Genomic DNA, 22042 nt, shown 5'->3' with positions numbered 1-22042 from the left:
TTAAACCCTCTTTCTATGTGGTTATTGAGAATTTGACTAGTGGTGTTGATTGTGGGTAGCCACCAGTACTGATCAGTACTTTTTGTTTATTCCTATTTTTCTGGGACCATTGTTTTACACATTGTTCTCTGTATTACTCATATTTACCCAAAAAAAAAATCACTATAATTTGTAAAATTCATACGTTTAATGGAAGGAGCAAAACTGTTCTCTACGTATTAAAATTATTTTTGAAACATAATCCTATTCTGCTATATTCTCTTGCTTTGTTGTTTTCCAATTTTTCACACTTACAACTTTTTTTGACTTGTTATTATGAATTCGTAGGCTTTCACACAATGTATGTCAATTACTAATTATTGTTGTGATTTGATGCTCAATTTTTAATAACTTAAACAGTAGATTTTTCATTAGATAGCTCCTTTATCCTTTCAGGTTTCACCCCCTGACATTTGTAAAAACATCTTTTCTCCCTGGCAAAAACTATGTTTCAGACATATTGCTTCAAATCCTAACTTCTTCCTGCTTCAAGTCATTGAAACAGCTACCCTCTAAGGAGTCATGATTCTCTTCTGTGAAAAACAGCATCAGAAAAAAAAATTCTGGACATTAGTGGTACACACATTTATGCTGTTGTAAGAGAGAGGGCTAATAATTGTTAAATTTTAGAAAAAGATACAGAAAGAGTTTACCTTTTTAAAGCCAAGTTTCAAGTTGATTTTTCTAATCTGTTTAATATTATGTTGTTTTATTTCACTTTTTTTAAAATGAGTTTTTGCAGACTACTAACAATTTCTAGTACATGAAAGGCAATCAGGTGAGTAAAGGTCACCATTCATAGTTTCTGTCATGCATGTCCGTGTGATGAGACCACCAAACAGGCTTTGTGTGAGCAACATGGCTGTTTATTTCACCAGCAGGCAGGCTGAGTCTGAAAAGAGAGTCAGCGAAGGGAGATAAGGGTGGGGCTGTTTTATAGGATTTGGGTAGGTAAAGGAAAATTACAGTCAAAGGGGGGTTGTTCTCTGGCGGGCAGGAGTTGGGGTCACAAGGTGCTCAGTGGGGGAGATTTTTGAGCCAGGATGAGCCAGGAAAAAGAATTTCACAAGATAATATCATCGCTTAAGGCAGGGACCGGCCATTTTCACTTATTTTGTGGTGGAATGTCATCGGTTAAGGCGAGGCAGGACATTTGCACTTCCTTTGTGATTCTTCAGTTACTTCAGGCTATCTGGACGTATATACGTGCAAGTCATACCTATGGGATGCGATGGCTTGGCTTGGGCTCAGAGGCCTGACAGTTTCCTAATGAGGAAATGAAGAACTTCCTGATTTAGTCCAAGCAACTCACGTCAACAGAATTGTAAAACTCATTTCAGTTCAGTAAACATTATTGAGCAATCTTTGTGTGCACCCTCACTATTTCTCAAAATGTGCATTCCTGTGATTTTTTTTCTCTATAATTTAGCAGCTTTTCACTGATGCCTGTTTAAAACTGCTTTTAGGTAAAGAAAGAAAAATCTATATGGAACGTCTCCAAAGTCATCAACCATTGTTAGAATATGGGAAGCACATCCACCATCTCTAACACTTCTCCTAAATACAGACATATATCTCTTTATTTTTATAATTTCTGCCATCTCTTCTACCAACCACTATCCCCCTACTCCCTCTACATTTTAAGGGGTAAACATTGTTATATACACAGAAGAGAGAATAAATCACATATGCAGTGACATGCATGTGTGAGTGTGTGTGTTTATATGTATAGTTGGGTAATGTTTTTTACATACCTTCTGTGGCAAACATTGCTATTTGGCTGAGCCAATATTCACTCCTATCCTCATTCTCTCTTGCTGCGTCACATGGTAGCAGGTAAGAAAACTAAATTCTCACTTGAATGATCACCAGCACAATTAGGCCATGTGACACCATCTGGACAATGAGATAAGGGTTGTTAAATCTACTTGCAATTGAATCTTTATTTTAGAATATTTTTCTAGAGGAAACCAAAGTAAGGCAACAACAGAAAGGTGACAGTTTTTATAGTACTCCAGCAACACAAAAAGCCTTACTTATGGTGAATTGGGATAGACTACAGGTGAAAGAGGATATGTGGTATGTGCAATAACTCAAGGGTTTGAGAGAGATAAGGAAACAGTAAGATCTGTGGAGGTGTTTGTGTGTTCTTGGGCCATAAAAGTGGCAAAGGAAGATAAGAGTAAATCACACAGTCACATCACTCAACTGTCAACTCAGAACACAGTGTGGAAGCCATTGGTCTGGTGTGACAGTACTTAAAGAGACCCTTATCTCCAGCAGCCAGAGGACGGACTCTGCTAAATTAGGCTATGGATTTTACTGGGAAAGTAAAAGTTACAAATAAGGCTAACTGTACAATCCATTAGCATTCCCTATGTTATAGTCCTGGCCCTGATAGGAAAAATAGAAAACTAAAGTTTAAAATAAGAATATCTGAATATATGAATATACTGAACCACTAAATCTCCCGAAACTTTTTACTTAGGAGAAGCAACTTTCTGCTCTTGGGCAGAGGACAGCCTTTCCTTACCTGGAGACCATGAAAAGGTCTCATCTGAGGCAGGTGCCCCATAAGATGATATCTGACCTTCTGAAGATCTGCTCCCATTTCTGGTCTTGGCTCCTAGTTAAGTGTTTCTCAAACTTTAACATGTATCTGTAGCACCTGAAGGGCTTGTTAAATCATGGATTACTGAGTCCCCATCTCTAGATTTTCTGATTCAGTAGGCTTGGGATGGGACTTGGAATTTGCATTTCTAAAAATTCCCAGGCATTACTGCTGGTCCAAAGACTATGCTTTGAGAATCACAGACTTAGATCAACAATCAGGAATAACTTTCAACCTAGCTCTGACTAGGGAGGTACTATATCTGGTATAAAAGAAAAAGATTATTTACCCCCAAAACCACAGAAGCTGAAGGTGGGTATGGTGGCTCACACCTGTAATCCTAGCACTTTGGGAGGCTGAGGTGGGTGGATCACGAGGTCAGGAGTTCAAGACCTGTCTGGCCAACATGGTGAAACCCCGTCTCTACTAAAAATACAAAAAATTAGCCGGGTGTGATGGCGTACACCTCTAATCCCAGCTACTTGGGAGGCTGAGGCAGGAGAATTGCATGAACCCGTGAGGTGAAGGTTGCAGTGAGCCAAGATTGTGCCACTGCTCTCCAGCCCAGGCGACAGTATGAGACTCCGTCTCAAAAAAACAAAACAAAACAATAGCAGTTGATGAACTTGTATTCAGATCATGACCAAATATAGATCTGTGGGCATAGAGTAGCGAGGGGCAGATATAAAGCTGTTTAAGAGAGCGTGTTGATCTGTAGACACTCTTCCATGATCAGGACCCTGGGAGCAAAGCTGTTTTGAGTCAATCTTATCTTGCTGCTGGGATAGTCCTTGAAGCATGAAGATGATAATGGCCTATAATAAATGAGATAAAATTGTTAGAATTGCCTTGGTAGAGTATTGATGACGGGACCAAAGTCTCACATTATTACATATGACCAGAGAACCCACCAGTCATATTCCACAGTAGGGCTAAGAGGATACTTCCTTTATTAAAGCACATCATAATTTGTTTAGTAATGCACTCTCTGTTGGCTTTCTTTCCTTCCTCCTCTCACTTCCCCACTCCCTTACCAGTGTTTCCACAGATTATCTCCCAGATAAGCTAATTGCACTCAAGTGTTTGTTTCAAGGGAGGAATGCATACTAAGATATACAAGTAAGCAGAGAGGAAAATAAAAAGTTTCTTTCCTTTCTCATTTAGGATTCTGGCATGATCATCACCTACATTGCCTGTCATTAACAAAGGATGTCCAGGAGATTAGAATCTGTCATGTGCCCACTAGGCACAAAGAAAAGACCAGGAATAGCACCCGCTGAATCTTTCTCTTGTGAGGTTTGTAAGAGATTTAGAAATTCTCATGTGAAGTAAGTGAGTTGAGAGCCAGAAGGCCAGCTAAGGGGGATGAGAAATGTGGTGGCATCATTGTTGAAACTGCTGAGGATTGGTAATGCTGCCAAGAGTTAAGGGGGAGGCAGTTCTGTAAGTAGAGGATCCCTGTTCACTGGCCATGCAAAGAGACCCCACCACAAGTTTCATCAGATGCAGACTTTGGCGGGTGATTCCAGAAGGATGCCTAGTTGACTATGAGGGACAAAGAACATTTCCCAGAAGCCAGGGAGAAACTAAAGCCCATTTGAAATCAACCCCACTGCTCCTATGACCATGAAGACCTATACGTTCTCTTGAATTCAGATGTCATCTTTCAAGCAGAATAGAAGAAGGAATTCTCAAAGAAAGCTGAACTGTGAGATGTCTGAGTAGTTATATTTGATAGGACTGTTTTAAGGCAGAAAAGAGTGAGATAATTTTAACTAGAAGTTTAAATTCTGCCACTGCACAATCCATACCATCCAGCACAGGGGGCTCCAGAGGAAGTTTTCACGTGAATATCGCCTCCACTATATATAGATTTAATGTGTTCAAAGAAATAACTGTATCCATGCTTTTCTTTGCTTGTTATGGGAAAAATGCTTTTGATAAGTAATTTATTTTAAAATGTAGCCCGTGAGTACACCAAGAAGTGCACGTGTACACAGAGACTTTCCGGAGATGTAGAGAGAGAAAAAGGCAAGGGCATCAGCACAGCAGGCTGCATAGACAAAAAGGTCCTTGGGATGCAGCCAGCTGCACTGACCTGAGACCAGGAAAGGAGTGGGGCCATGAGCTAGAGGATTCCAAACCTCAGGAAACCTGAAAGCAGGCCAAAAACAGATAACAACCTTCTCTGTCCCTTTTCCTCTTTCTGGGAACTCCTGTCCTTCCACTCACTTCTCCTGTATCTATCCTATGCCTTCTCTTACCAATTCAGCCACTCGGAACCAAAATATTATTAAGAAAGATAATCCCACATAAAAGGGAACTCTAGATAATTTAGGCCTAAAGAAATTTGTTTCAGGGAAAAAAACATATATTGAAATCATTAAAATATATTGAATTAAATGTTACAAAATGGATCCTGATACAGAAACCAGAAAAAGCAATGTGAGGATCTCAGAGGTTAACTTGCTCACACAACTGTGAAACTGAGCTTCAAATCCATGTCAGTGTTACAATGCCTTGAATCACGACTCTATATAGGACTTTACAAAGCTTATATAAAAAATGGTATTGTTATCGGAAATCTAAAACAGAAAAGATAATACCATATATACAATTTCCTTTACAGGCGCAATCTGATAATTAGTATGGGGAAAGGAAGAATGAGGATTAGGCCATCCATATGAATGGGAAGTAGAGGAAATGTTGGTAATGAGGGAATCAAGGGGTATCACTAAATCCTCTGTCAAGGAAAGCAGCAAAGTAAAGTAATTAAAGCCTGACTTTGATACCAGATAGGTTGGATTTTAATCTTTGCTCTGTCACCTGCTACCTGTGCAAACTTGAGCAATTTATTTAACCTTTCTGAGAATTAACTGAATGTTGTACAGATTCACTGAGATCATATAAAGTTTCAGGAACATCATAGATACCCAATAATTACTAATCTTTTCACCCCATTCAAACCAGTCCTCTCATCTAAGAGAGGGAGAAGTGGAACATAAGGTAAATTAGACTAAATATACAGGGGAAAACCTAGAAATCCAGCAAAAAGCACAGAGGAAGATAGAAAGTCAAAACACTTTGCAGAAAGTGCCTTGATTTTCTAGCACATACATTCTGATAAATCAGAATATTTTTATATTTGTATATTTTTATTTCTAATCTAAGCATCCACGTATTTACATCATTATGACACCTATCAGGTCATTCCCAGCCTCCTCTAAATCCTCTGGAGTGGCCAAGCATGGTGGCTCATGCTTGTAATCCCAGCACTTCAGGAGGCTGAGGCAGGCAGATCACCTGAGGTCAGGAGTTCGAGACCAGCCTGGACAACATAGTGAAACCCCGTCTCTACTAAAAATACAAAAAATTTGCTGGATGTGGTGGTGGGTGCTTATAGTCCCAGCTACTTGTGAGGCTGGGGCAGGAGAAACGCTTTAACCCAGGAGACGGAAGTTTCAGTGAGCCGAAATTGCACCACTGCACTCCAGCCTGGGTGACAAGAGCAAGGCTCCGTCAAAAAAAAAACCAAAAAACCAATCCTGTAGGGTCCATCTGAGATCAGGGCCAAACTGAAAAATTTGCTAAAATGATTATCCCAGACCCCATGCCCAGAGGTTCTCATGTTTGCAAAAGAGGCTAATATTTTGAGATAACAGGTTTCTCTCCTCATTTCTCACACCTATTACCTAGTTTTCCTGTTGCTCTTCCCCTATTTGGTCAGAAGCAGCATTACTTTGAGGTACAAAAAGAACAAGAACCTAATTACTACTTTTTAATATACCTTTAAATTCCACAAAGTCTACAGCTTTGAAAGAAGGAAAAATGTTTATTTTGAACAACAAAACCAAGGATTATTCATAAACAATAGGTTCAGGGATAGGCTAGATAATCCCCCATTCTCCACCTACCCTTAGCCCTGACAAGGAAAAGGAGGCTAACAGAGAGAGAATAGAATTCCATGTGATTATAGAATTCCTGACAAGTAAAGATGAAAAAAAAAACAAAAAACAAAAACCTCCAGAGCTTAGATACAACCTCAGGAAACAAGGGTGGAGTAGAAGTTTGAATCTGAATTGAGAATAATCGTTAATTTCTAGGTTTAACTTAATGGGAGTAGATTAAGTTTTCTGTCATCAATTGGGAACAGTGGCTCTAGGCAGAAATTAAATTCAATTACATGACAACTTAATAAAAGTTATACTTTTCCACACATTTAAGAAATGGTCCTATCTACTATAATTTAAAGGTTTCCTAAGTACTTTTGATAAAGTGGTAAGACACACTGAGAAGTACTGTGAACTTTACTGAGTAGTTCCAGATTCCCTCAGTACAGACCTTAAGGCTTTCTATAAAATAAAGATAATGGTATCTACTTCACAGGGTTAAGGTAAAGATTTAATGAAATTATGTGCATTGTTTGGTACATAGTAAGTTATCAATAACTATTATTATTAGCAGGAAAACATTTCTTATCCCTTCCTGATATTTTCTTTCATATTGAGAGACCTTAATTAGCACAACTGCTGGTATCTTTTACACAACTACCATCTGTCCCAGGAAGTGGAATGACTTATCTGATTGGTAGATTTTGGAAAAATAAACAAGAGTTTTGTCAGCTCAGTTTCTTCCTCCTTCCTACTGGGAAACTATTGCTAGTGGCCTTTTATTGGGAGTTTCAGACAGTAAACTCTGTCTCTGGAGGAGTAATTAATATGATGAAGCTTCTCCTGGTCCAGGATTATCTGTCCTTGGGCAACTCTACTTACCCTGTGTTCAGTTGGCAGGCTTCTTTAGCCCTCACACCACCTAACTTACCTTCTCTACGCAACAAAGGTGCCATTTTGGCTTACAGCTGGCATTCCTTTTTATTATGTATCAGTTTGTTTTAAAATTATGTAGTCAGGAAGACTGTTATTTAGTTAGTTCCTAAGGAATCCCAGCACTTATTTTAGATGGGTAAGTAATATCTATATAATTTATTTAAAAAAATCCTTGGTTATTGTGTACTCTTAGACCAGAAATTTTGTGTAAAGAAATATTTGAAAGCATATAGAAATATATCTGCATAATATTTTCATAATATTTATGCAAAACAAGTTTCTTTATTGAAAAATATAAATATCCAATAATAGGTCACTAGTTTAAATATGGCATATCTATAAAACAAAATACTATGCAGAAATTAAAAATGGTATTGTAGATTTCCAATGTTGACCAGATGAAATAATGCAAATCAGATTTACCCTCCCACTTTAAACATGAAGAACATGAATAAATAGATGAAATATATGAAAAAAATACTTTTCAGACAGGAGTCAGCAGGCCAAACAGGACTGTGATCTCTGAAACTTCGGGAAAAAACCAAACCAAACCCTACATTTGTACTAGATTACAGCTTGCAGAAAGTTTACAGTCCACAGTCAGGGAAGAGCCAGAGACCAGTAGCATTGCTGAGCTGAGGAAACAGAGATTGGAATTCATACGAATTCATGTATTTAAAAGGCACAGATTTTAGGAGTACTACAAATAGCAAGTATGACTATGAAATCATAGATGATGTTCTATGCATCTAACCTGTCAAAAATAAAAAGTAACTTCAATTAGCTATGATAAATAAATATTCTATTCTCTTTATTAAAAACAATCCTACAACTTTTTTGTCACAAGAGAGGCAATCAAAATGTATGCAACTAGGCTGAGGCAGGAGAACCTCTTGAACCTGGGAGGCTGAGGTTGCAGTGAGCTATGATCCTGCCACTGCACTCCAGACTGGGTGATAGAGTGAGACTCTGTCTCAAAAGGAAAAACCAAAGGGTGCAACAAAAAAGGACAAAGAAAATATTACAGAGATGCCAGCCATTGATTTAAAACTCATGTTACTTATATTTTTCTGGATTTAATAGTTTGTAATAATTGCCAACTTTTCCATTTCTTTAGTCTTTATAATTTACTTTCTCCTTATATATAAATATTTACTATTCTGCCTAAATTTCTATTCCTCATTTTGTGTGCTTGTTCTTAATGCAGGTCTCCAAAATTCTATAAGCTTCAGGTCCCATAAAACCTGGATCCTCCCCTAAACATAAATGTTAAGGTCTACTTAAAGAATATCTTATTGTGTACCACTGAAATATGAAGCACACTTAGGAGATAATTAAATTTATTAATGCAATCCTTCCAACAGAATAGTTCTGAATTATCAATGAGATCATCGATGGGAAAGCATTCTGAAAAGTATGAAGTGCTGTGTCAATGCAAACTATTATCTTTATTATCCTTTTAAATACAACCATCTGAAGTTCTCAACATTTGTTTGATAATTCTTTAGTGATCTTCCACTAAGTGCATGGCACTTCAGGGGCTGTGGAGGGTATAAAGATGAAATACATCCAATACTTGCCTTCAGGGAGTTCATTGTTTCCAGGATGAAAATACTGTGCTGAACACAGAATTAAAAGAGACACTGTATGTCAGTGAATTTCAAACTTTTTAAAATTACAATTCAGATTTTAAAGTGGAGATCATCGCCCAATAAAAACACATACATGCACAGTTACAAACACACATATTCATATACACACTAAAAGTTTCACACAAAAAAATTACATGTACTATATATATAATACTTTTCTGTAGTTTTCTGTTCTATTATACTTCAATCTTTAAAATGCTGATCACAACTTTTAAAATAGATTTTATAACCTCCTAATCAATCACAACCTACCATTTGAGAAATACTGTTCTATATGATAATTTCGTCCTGCTGGGTATATGGACTTAAAAATCCATGAACATAAACTCAATGAAAATCTCCATTAGCTCTAATAAAATTTGAAGTCTACTGGGTGAAAAACTAAAGACATTGAAGTCCTACAGACCCCTTTGCCAATTATTCATATATATTTTATTAGATCAGAGACATCAGCTGTCCTTCTATATACATACATACATACATATGTGAGAGCACACACACATATGCTCTCACACGCCTTCTTTCCCTGTATCTATATGTTAAATTTGATTGCTTTTGCACAGTGACAACTGCAGTGAAAGCTCCCTGCAGGGAATCACAGGAGTCTGAGTGAAAGGGTTATTTTAGTGGTTCTTCACTATTCGAGAATTACATTGAGGCACAAGAGCTTTCTGACAGGACTTGGCAAGCTTTGCATTGTAGTCAAGATTGTTTATTCTGTTGGCAGATTTGTCATAAAGGGGTTTAGTTCTTTTCTAAAGTATGTTGTGTGTGAGCACATGTATGTATTTGTAAGTATTCCATAAAATATTTTATATTTATTTTATAGAATGGATATATAGAAATGCTTTCTGAAGTCCTTATTGGCAACATTTGTACCTGAGTTTTTATGTATGTGCCATTATAATGGTAAACATTTACTTAGCAAATACATCACGTTGATGGAATAATGTTGAGCTCCTACCTCCTCACCACAGAACTTACCTGTATTTAAAATTTACTTCCCATCATCAACTCTATGTGTATTCAGAAGAAGATGATTTACAAGAAAAGATACAATCACAATAAAAATAAAATATGATTTAAAATAAAATTTAATAATTTTGTATTCTAGTTGATGAACAAAATGTTTACTCCATGTATTTCTCTCTTTGCATATGAATGAGCGATGATACCATTGCCCTTCTTTGTATTTTGCTCTTCATCAGTATTCACCAGAAGTTTCACTCCCTTTGGCCATTTCAAGAATGGGCAAAACTAGGCTGGAGTAAGGACCATGACCCAACAACTTTGGGGCACCCAAGAAACGTCCCTGGTATAACTCCTGGAGTCATGCACAGCAGCTTGTGCTAGTTGCTTATAAACCCTCAGCTGGTTTAGCCATGCTACAGTGCCTTGGAGACTAGCTACAGAAACATTTAGTGAGGTGGTCATCAGGAGGTGAATAGGATGAAGATATAAGGAGGTAGGGAAAATTAGAAATATATGATAACCTGTTGTTGGTTGAACAATAATTCTCTTGCTCTTAAATTAGTAATACTGCACTTCCCAATCTCCAAAATTTCTATTGTTTTAGTTCATCGGCCAAGTTCATTTCTGCTGTAGCCCACTGTTTCCATAAGTTCTGTTTTTCTGTGTCCTGCTCTTTCCGATATAACTCTTTCAGATCTTCTAAGTCCACTAAATGCTGTTTCCTCTAATTGGAATGTCTTCCCTTCCTCTCCAAAAAACAGACTCCTATTCATCTCTCAAGATCAAGCTTAGATATGTGTCCCTCTGTGAAGTCTCCTCTGACCAAGTCTAGTAGAATGAATCACTCTTTTTCTCATACCATGATTAAAATGAGTCTTCATAGTATTTCAGTCTTTTCTTCCTCTTCTACTAGATTACAAGCTTCTCGAGAGTTGATTCTGTGTTATGTTTTTATTCTATCCTCAGTGCCTCTTATAGAAGCTGGTTCTAGGGTACTGAATTGATTTGTTGATTAATTAATCTATTGATTAATGTGTGTGTCTTGGGTTCTCTGCTGTTCTTGAGAGCCCTACTTTATTCTGAAGCACTTTTCTCTATCCTTTCTGAATTTTCAAAAATGTGTTTATTAGAAGTTCATGAGAGTAGCTTGTACCTATTTTGAAGTCTGTCTTCTTTACCAAAAATTTAAGCTATGTCATGATCCAGGCTCTCTTGAGAATTGTTACCATCAATGGTGGATGATGCCACTCTCTGGAGTGTGTCTGTATTACTTTGTTTCTTTCTAATGATCAGAGATAACCTATTTTGAAAGCTTTTGTTGCGACTATTACTTTTTTTTCTTACTGAAGGATTTCGCAGTTAGAACAGATAATCTAAAATGACATGGGTTTATAAATAAAATCAGGACAGTAATTTGTTGCTGTTTCTGCTGAATTTGAGAATGCTTTCCCCTCTAAGTCAGATATATTCTCTGTCTGAAGATGAAAAATTTTAATTGTTAATAGTCCCTGAGTTGTCATCATGATTTCTCAGTAATTGCTAATTCTCTGTAGGTTTTTTCTTATCTACTATACCTGGGAGAAAAGTATTCTTCACTTATTATTATTTACCATTTTTTCCAGGCAGCATTTGGAACTATTCCACCTGTGATGAAACTCAATTGTAACTTCCTTTTGTCTTGCCTAGAATTCAGAGACATGATTTTTTTCCTATTTTATGTGTAGATCTAAACATAACAAAAGACTAATAGGATATAATTTCAAAACAAAAGGAGCTTTTATAAAGGATTTTTCTTTTTCAATTTAGTGACAGAACATTACAGAAAAGAGATCAGCAAACTTAGGCCACCTTGTTTAAGAAAAACAGTTGGATTTATCAGTCTTGTTGTACCTATGGGAAGTAAATGATTATTACATGATAGCATTCCAGAGATCTCAGGCCCCATTTGGGGATTTTTTCGTAAGCTCCCCTATAACATAGCTCCATCTACTTTTCCCATATAAAGGTCAAACCATAGAATCACTCTTTCCAGACAATTGTCACCTATAGGTAAGAAGAGGTTTATCCCCCAACCCCAGTTACTGACGATGAGACTACAGGGCAGGCAACTTTAATAGTTGTTCTAATGCAAGTTTCATTACTTTCTCTCTCTCTCTCTCTCTCTCTCTCTCTATATATATATATATATATATATATATATGTGTGTGTGTGTGTGTGTGTGTGTGTATGTATATATATGTGTGTGTGTATTTATTTATTTATTTTAGAGGCGGAGTTTCGCTCTGTTGACCAGGCTGGAGTGCAGTGGTGCGATCTCGGCTCTCTGCAGCCTCCACCTCACAGGTTCAAGCGTTTCTCCTGCCTCAGCCTCTCAAGTAGCTGGGATTACAGGCGAGAGCCACCACAATCGGCCAATTTTTGCATTTTTAGTAGAGATGGGGTTTCACCATGTTGCCCAGGCTGGTCTCAAACTCCTGACCTCAGGTGATCCACTCACCTCGGCCTCCCAAAGTGCTGGGATTACGGGCATGAGCCACTGCGCCCAGCCTCATTACCTTATATTAGAGTTTCCTGATTCTTGATCTTATTTTCCTCTTTAGAACAACTCTTAGTACCCTCTTCATAAGTATTCAGTTCTTCCTCCCAACATTCTGTTATTGTCTTTAACATCTGTTTATAATTGTATCTTGGATCTCAGACTAAACCTGGAGATAATTTGCTGACCTTGCCAACTATATTCCTACTCCTCTTCCCAATCCTTCAAATTATGATTGTTGCTGCCACAGAGAATTATTAGGTTCAATATTAGATGGAGAATATTTCAACAATCTTAGCAAGAAATAGCTGGACTGTGGCAGTGGCAGTGGACATAAAAAGTTCACATTTGAGAACCATTTCAGAGTTATAATCAAATACTTTGATAATGGGGTGAGGAAAAGGGAAGAAGCTGGTAAACAAATGGAAATCAGACTGCTCTTCTAGTTAATAGTTACTGCAGAAACTTGAAAGGAAAAGGTGAGCATGTGTGTGTGCGATATCGTGGGAATCCATCAAAACAGCTAAGGATGACCAAATAGTTTGTCTTACATTAGATCATTTTTGACCTATATAAATGGCAATTTAATTTGCTTCAGCCTAAAAGAATTAAACCCAGAAGGAGTCATTCTCATCATTGACCACCTCATTGGTACATTCACCATTTTCCATCTCCAATATTCCTTCCATATTTTTGTGCGTACTGAAAAATAGTGGTGAGTAGTATGAGCCTCCTTAGATCTCTAAACTACCAGTAAATCCACAGATGCTTTCTTTTTAATAATAAAAATGCTAGATAAGTGCACTTTCACAAAGATTATAGCATATTATCCTCATAGTAATATCCCCAGGGAAGATATTATCCTCATCATACATATGGAAACAAGCTCAAAGAGGTTAAACGGCTTGTCTGATGACAAGTGGAACATAATGACCTCTAAGTACTCTCGCTGTTCTTTCCACTTTGTGTCGACTGCCCATCTATGAAACAGAAAGGAGGAGCTTATTTTCCATCAGCTATGTGCAGTTAGCAGAGAAAACAAAACAAAACAAGACTGACATTTATTTCTTACATAATGATTATCTCAAAATTGTGACTTTTTTTTTACATGGACTTGAATGCTTGTAGCAGCCTAAAAGTTATTAAAATTCTCATTGTTTAGCATTTTAAAAGTAATTATATCCGTAGACCTCCTCTTACATTACATCCTATGGAACGTCAGTGTGGGGAAGACCACAGGACACCCCATGGTAAAGAAACTTCTGTTCTGTCAAAATTTGCCTTTCCTGGTGTTATCTGCTTTCGCCTCGTGACTGCATGTTGTCTACAGAACATACCCAGTGCATTTTCTTTGTTTCACAGAGAAGCCTGCAAAAGACTTTGGATTTTAATTTGAAAAATAAATAAATGCCCTTGAAAAAGGATGAATGTGTTCCCCTAGGCCTCTTTCATTAATAGGAGCTTCCTGAAATATACAGTTCAATAGTGAGATTGAAGGTTAGAGTCAGAAGACCATACAGACTTGGAGAAGCCTTAAAAAATAAGAGAGAAAAATGTGGTTTATTAGTTATACTAGTTACAGAATGAACAGCATATTGTATGTGCTGTGTTAGAGGTATGTTATGAATAACAAAAGCCCTGGAGCATTTACATATTTGTTTTCAGCAATCCTGGCAGTTGGATTTCACCATTCTATGCCTCTTTGCCAGAATCACTAAACACTGGTACATATGGCATCTGAAGTACCATATGCCATAGAAAATGTTAGCTGATGCCTATACTTCTATATTATATTTTTATTTCAGATTTTTGCAGTTTGAACAAAGAATAGTAGAAAAAACAAAATATTGGACAAGCAGTAAACAGTAAAGTGAAAAAAATGCCTTCAGAGAAAGCAAATAAAGGAAATGAATCCACCATGAGTTAACATGGCTATATGGTAATGAGTCAAATATGGGAAGTAATTGTTTTGCATGAACGAATTTCCATAGCCTTTCATTCTGTTATTTTGGAGCTAAAGGCTGCAGCATGAAGAGTGAAAGTTGACATATTATTTTTACCTTATTCTTTCTGACATTTCTTGCTAGAATCAGAGTCTTCATTTGATTGAAGTTAATTAGCATGAAGGCTATAGTCAGCAATGTGTAATATCCTGTTTAAAACAGAAAAATTCAAATATAAGAAATTATTTTGCAATATTTATTCAGGTTATTAACTGGGATTTTCAGTTAATATCTACGGTTTTTGTTTGTGTTCTTAAACACAGGGAAACTATAACATTAAAATCAATAATAATTGAATAGCTAGGTTTCTCAAATCAAGCAAAAATTTCATGGCCAACCTTTTATCAATAAGAAAATTACCAAAATAGCTAGATAGCTTGATATGTAACAGGTAAGTGATGGCCCACTGGGAATGACTTGATAAATATATTAATTTCAGAAAAAAATGCTCATTTGCAATATTCCAAACATTGTTACAATAGCCTCAAAAACTAGAGGCAAACTTCCTAATCTGAATTTGGATGATGGTGTGTAATAGACAAGTGATGCAAAACTGTGGAAACTGATAAGATGTCAAGATAAATGACTCAGTGTTCGAATTAATTTAATAAAATAGGAATGGGGGAGAAAACATGTTAGCATGAAGTGTAAATGTTGTAATATTTCAGCTTAAAATCATCTAGCAATATCAATAAGTTTTAAAGTACATTTGTGTGGTGTGTTATAGCTTAAAAAGCATGTTCACATTCTTTCTCATGTAAAATAAACAATGATGCAAGTTAGATTCAAATGCTTTCTTATTTCACGGATAAGAAAACCAGCTCAGAAAGGTTGCCTTCTTGACCTTGTGTCCTAACTACATACTGAAATGACCTCACATTGTAGAAGTAATCCTGCTAGGAATTGGAAGGAGATTAAAAACAACATACCTTTTCGGTAGAATCCTATTCTGCCCAATGAGACCCCAAATTGGATGTGACATAGAATCTTATGCTTTCCTTTTTTTTTTTTTTTTTTCGAGACGAAGTCTCCCTCTGTCGCCCAGGCTGGAGTGCAGCAGCCGGATCTCAGCTCACTGCAAGCTCCGCCTCGCGGGTTTAGCCATTCTCCTGCCTCAGCCTCCCTAGTAGCTGGGACTACAGGCGCCTGCCACCTTGCCCGACTAGTTTCTTATATTTTTTAGTAGAGACGGGGTTTCACCGTGTTAGCCAGGATGGTCTCGATCTCCTGACCTCGTGATCCACCCGTCTCGGCCTCCCAAAGTGCTGGGATTACAGGCTTGAGCCACCGCGCCCGGCCGAATCTTATGCTTTCTTAAGAGTTGCTCTTCATGGGGCTATTAAGAAGTCTGTGTAAACTTAGGGCCGTATTTTCTGTCACGATCATTTCAAAAACAAGAATTCCAGGCTCCCAAACTTACACAAGAAACCAAATGTACATGAGGGTTCTTCTATAAAACCAGTGTGATCTTCACTTAAAAGAGCTCTAAATCTAAAAATGTAACAAAGTAGATGTATTTGTTTCCTAGGGCTGCCATAACAAGTTACCACAAACCGTGGTTGCAAACAACCAAAATGGGTTATCTCATAGTTCTGGACACCAGAAGTCCAAAATCAAGGTGTCATTCTCTTTGAAGGCTTTAGGGGGAAATTCTTCCTTGCCTCTTCCATGACGACTCTAGGTTATTTCCTGGCTTGTGGCTGCATAACTCCCACCTCTACCTCTGTCTTCTTATGATATTCTCATCTGTGTTGCTCTCCTGTGTATCTCTTAAAAGGATAATTGTCATTGGATTTAGAACTCATTTACATAATCCAGGTTGATTTCATATTGAGATGCTTAACTGCATCAGCAAAGACCCTTTCTCCAAATAAAGTCACATTCTCAGGTTCCGGGGGTAAGGATATAGACATATCTTCTGAGAATGGCATCATTCAAACTCCTACAGTCCACCCTCTGGCCCCCCAAAATTCACACCTGTCCCACATAAAAAATACACTCATACCACTCATATCCTCCAAAGTCTCAACCCATTATATCATCCATTCTAAGTACAAAGTCCCATCTAAATATTATCAGCTCGAAAGTCCCAATCTCATCAACTAAATCAGGTACAAATTAGTCTCTGAGTGTATTATTTCATTCTCATACTGCTATAAAGAACTACCTGATACTGGATAATTTATTAAGAAAAGAGGTTTAATTGACTCACGGTTCCACAGACTGTACATGAGGTGTGGCTGGGGAGGCCCCAGGTAACTTCTAATCATGGTGTAAGGGTGAAGTGGAAGCAAGCACCTTCTTCACATGGTAGACCAGGAGGACGAGAGAGAACAGAGGGGAAAGTGCTACACATTTTTAAACAACCAGATCTCGTGAAAAGTGTACCACGAGATAGCACTGGGGGGATGCTGCTAAACCATTAGAAACCACCCCCATGATCTAATCACCTCCCAGCACTCCTGACTGCCAACAGTCAGGATCACAATTCAACATGAGATTTGGGTGGGAACATAAAGCCAAACCGTGTCACTAGGTATGATCCATTCTAGAAAAAAAAAACTATTCTCTTTCTGTGGACATGTAAAACAAGAAAACAAATTATCTGAATCCAAAATACAATGGTGAGACAGGCACAGACATTAAATATAGACAGTATAAACTTTCTCATTCCAAAAGGGAAAAATTGGAAGGGATAGGGAGTCACCAGTTCCAATCTGGTTTGAAATGGGACAATTTTGTTAGGTTTCAAGGCCTGTGAATAATGCTCTGTGCCTTGATGCTGTGCCATCTGAAATTGTGTCAGCTCCACAGGCCTCTGTCCCACCTGCAGGGTTTCCTCTAAAGGAATAATAAAGAGAGTTATTATTCCTTTTTCTTAAGTGGGAGTACATGTTTGCAGTTGCACGTTCCTGCCTGTGTAGTTTTGGAAGCCCAATATCTTTCTCTCATGTTGTCCTTTCTCTCTTCCTTTCAGTCTAAGCTAGGAGTGTTCCTGCTGATATGACATTCTCAATAACTTTGTGGATCTCCTGTGTATGTCACAAGGGTCTATGGCATTAGACAAGACAGTCCTCCATAGATCTTTCCTGGATAACCCCATTGCTATCCCTGGCTTCCACTGAGATGGCTGAGTGGATCCAATAATCACACGCCTAAGTGCATCAGTAAAAGTTTATCCAACCATATCCTTGCCCTCTTCTCCATTGCACACTTTCCTGACAGTGACTTTCCTCGTTTTAGCATGCTTTACAATCTGGATAGACCAATAACCTCCCAATTTATCAAGTGCAAATTCCCTTTTGCTTAACTTTCTTACTTTATCTATTTCCCAGTGTTTTTTACTAAGCAGGAAAAAAAATAGGCCACACCGTCAATGCTTTACTTGGAAATCATTTTAGCTACCCGTTCAATTTTATTGTTTCTAATCTCTGTTTTCTCCTCAACTGTAGAACACAATACAGCCAAGTTTTCTGCCACTATGTAACAATTCCTCAGTTACATATAAAATGTTTTCAATCTTGATAACACGTTCCTCATTTCCTGACTCCTTAACAGAATTGACTGTGACATTCCGATTTCTACCCACAGTCTCTTCAAGGCAATCTAGTGTGTTTTGTTTTGTTTTTTTATTATGTACCCTAACTTCCTCCAGCCTCTACCCATTAACCAATCGTTATATAATCACACTAATTGTCACCTCTAAATATCAGCCCCTCGGTTGTTTATTTCTTCACAGCAGGCAAGGATCCATTAATTTATAAGCATACTAGGGCCAAACTCAAATTTTCATATACCTCATTGCTTTAAATATTCCACAAATCAGCATATTTTAGACATTTAGAGCCTGTTTGCTTTGCATGCCCCATGAAAGTGCACACAGCATCTGCTAGTCATAGGATAAACTCCAAATCTGTAAAGATCCCAGAATGCTGCTATGCTCTGGAACCCTCTCACCTGGAGAATCCCTACTGGGCTACTGAGTGACATCATCTAGACACATAAGTTCTGTCTCCTAAGCCCTCTCCCACAGAAGTACCCTGCCTTCTTTCCCTTCAGAGTGGTGGCCTCCACACCATAGCCTCTGACAGTTTCACGCAGTAAGAGACTTCTCCTAATATACAAATCTCTCAAGGCACTGTCCTGAAAAAGCCTGCATGTGGTACTACCACCCCGTGTCCATATCTTTTCTTTATCACTCCATAAGTATCTTGAATCTCCCAACAAGTGGCAATGAGAATAGAGTATCCACTTCCATATTTTTAGATGTTTGTTGCCACCTTCCAGTACTACAGTGTTTTGTTTGGAATATTGCTTTAAATAAAAACAACAGTGTGTAACTTCTTCAGATTATCTTCTTGCACTCAGCTTAATTCCTTTGAGACGCATCCAAGTATTGTATACATCACCAGTTTCTTTCTTTTTCTTGCTGAGTAGAAAGTATTCCATTATATGTATATACCGAAGTGGTTTATCAATTCATCCACTGAGGACATTATGCTTGTTTTCAGTTTGTAGAAATTACAAATACAGCTGCTGTGAATGTTAGTTAATAAGATTTTGTGAATATGCTTCATATCTCTAGGGTAAACACCTAAAATATGGGATTGCTTGGTCATGTAAGTGTATGTTTAACTTTTTTTTGTAATCGCTAAACTATTCCAGACTGCCTGAACTATGATCTAATCACCTCCCACCAGTCCTGACCTCCAACAGTCAGGATCACAATTCAACATGAGATTTGGGTGGGAATACAGAGCCAAATCATATCACTAGGTATGATCCATTCTGGGAAAAAATAGTTGTCTTTCTGTGGACATGTAAAACAAGAAAGCAAGTTATCTGAATCCAAAATACAATGGCGAGACAGGCACAGACATTAAATATAGACAGTATAAAGTTTTTCATTCCCAAAGGGAAAAATTGGAAAGGATAAAGAGTCACCAGTTCTAATTAATTTTGAAGTACATAGGGGACAATTTTGTTCAGTTTCAAGGTCCATGTAACTCCCATAAAGAATGTATGAGAGTTACAATTTCTCTGCATCATCATCAGCAATAGGTATTTTCAATATTTTTAAATGTAACTATTCTAATACTGAAAATTGTGTGGTTTTAATTTTCATATCGATAGTGATATATTATATATCATTTTATGGGGTTATTTGTATCCATATATCCTCATTGTTGAGTATCTGCTCAAATCATTTACCTGTATTTTAATTGAGCTTTTAATTTTCTTACTGTTGAGTTTTGAGAGTTTTTTTTCTATTTTGGACAGAAGTCCTTTGTTGGATATATACGTTGAAAATATTTTATCCTAGTACATAGCTTATCTTTTCATTTTCTTAACAGTGTCCTTCTGAGAGAAAAAAGTTTAAATTTTTATTAAAATCCAATTTATCTTTTTTATAAAAGAATAGCGTTTTTGATATCTGTCTGATAACTCTTTGATATCTTGCCTAACTCCAACTCATGTGTTCTTCTAAAAGCTTTATAGTTTTAGGTTTTACATTTAGAACTATGATCTACTTTGCATTAATAGTGATACAGCCTTTCCGCGCTACCTACAGAAGGGTCCATACAGCCTAGTTGTGGATTGCCGTCATAACTTAAAGGGAAACTTTCACAATATCTGGAGCCCTTGATATTCTGCAAATGAAGGAGGATGTTCTTAAGTTCCTTGCAGCAGGAACCCACTTAGTTGGTGCCAATCTTGACTTCCAAATGGAACGGTACATCTGTAAAAGGAAAAGTGATGGCATCTACATCGTAAATCTGAAGAGGACCTGGGAGACTTCTGCTGGCAGCTAGTGCCATTGTTGCCATTGAAAATCCTGCTGATTTCAGTGTTATATCTTCTAGGAATACTGGCCAGAGGGCCGTGCTGAAGTTTGCTGCTGCCACTGGAGCCACTCCAATTGCTGGCTGCTTCACTCCTGGAACCTTCACTAACCAGATCCAGGCAGCCTTCCGGGAGCCACAGCTTCTTGTGATTACTGAGCCCAGGGCTGATCACCAGCCTCTCACAGAGGCATCTTATGTTAACCTACCTACCATGGCTCTATGTAACACAGATACTCCTCTGCACTATGTGAACGTTGCCATTCCATGCAACAACAAGGGAGCTCACGCAGTGGGTTTGATGTGATGGATACCAGTCTGGGAAGTTCTGCCCATGCATGGCACCAATTCCCATACACACCCATGGGAGGTCATGCCTGATCTCTACTTCTACAGAGATTCTGAAGAGATTGAAAAAGAAGAGCAGACTGCTGCTGAAAAAGCTGTGACTAAAGAGGATTTTCCATGTGAATGGACTGCTCCAGCTCCTGAGTTCACTGCTACTCAGTCTGATATTGCAGACTGGTCTAAAGATGTGCAGGTGCCCTCTGTGCCTATTCAGCAGTTCCCTGCTGAAGACTGGAGCACTCAGCCTACCACGGAAGACTGATCTGCAGCTCCCACCACTCAGGCCACTGAATGGGTAGGAGCAACCACCGAATGGTCTTAAGCTGTTCTTGCACAGATTCTTAAGCAACATGGAAATAAGGTTGATGAAAAATAAAAATCAGTTTCTAAAAAAAAAAAAAGATATAAGTGTAAAGTTTAACTTTTCCTTTTGTTATGCTTTGTTTGCATGTGGATGTTCAATTGTTCCAACATCATTTATTTTTTCAAAGAAACCAAACCTATTCTTTCTTTATTTACTTATTTTGCAAGTTTGCCAAATCAAATAGTTATACCTCTATGGGTTTATTTCTGGATTGTCTATCCTGTTCCAAGACTACTCTAGACTGCTTATGAGTCTGTTTCTTTGCTAATACCCATTTTCCTGATTACTGTAGTTTTTTAGTATATCTAAAAGTCAGGTGCTATTAATTCTCTAATTTTTAAGACTGCTTTAGTCATTTTGATTTATTTGGCTCTCTAGATAAATTTTAGAATCAGTTCGTCTACATCTACAAAAAAACACAGAAAAATTTCGTTAGAATTTTGCATAAAATTATAATTTTACCAGAATTAACAACTTTCCTCTGTTTAATATTCTAATCCATGAGCAAGCCGTATCTTTCCATTATTCAGATTTTCTTTGATTTCCTTCATCAGTATTTTGTAGTTTTCAGCACACAGATATTGCAGTTTGGTTAGGTTTATTACTACATATTTCTTCTCTGTAGGGAGTTCTGTAATTTTTTTTTAAAAAATTGTGTTATCAAATTGTTCATTGCTGGTGTGCATAATAATGATTGTTTTGAGTTTTGACCTTGTAAACAACAAGGTCTGTGTTCTGTGTTCTGTAACCCTGCTTAACTTACATATTCATCCTTGGATTTAAAAAATAAATTCCTGGGAATTTTTATGTTGGAAATCATGTCATATACAAATAAGGACAGTTTATTT

The 22042-nt window shown here is 37.5% G+C and overlaps 1 pseudogene; it reads left to right on the top strand.

The window, feature by feature from the left end:
* Positions 1 to 21152, top strand: part of LOC696260 (small ribosomal subunit protein uS2 pseudogene) — a 46789-nt pseudogene extending 25637 nt beyond the window's left edge.
* Positions 21153 to 22042: the final 890 nt, after the last annotated feature.

Source organism: Macaca mulatta, chromosome 5 (genome assembly GCF_049350105.2).
Source record: "Macaca mulatta isolate MMU2019108-1 chromosome 5, T2T-MMU8v2.0, whole genome shotgun sequence".
Lineage (NCBI taxonomy): Eukaryota > Metazoa > Chordata > Mammalia > Primates > Cercopithecidae > Macaca > Macaca mulatta.
Note: the sequence above shows the minus strand (reverse complement) of the source record. Positions and strands in the feature narration are given on the sequence as shown.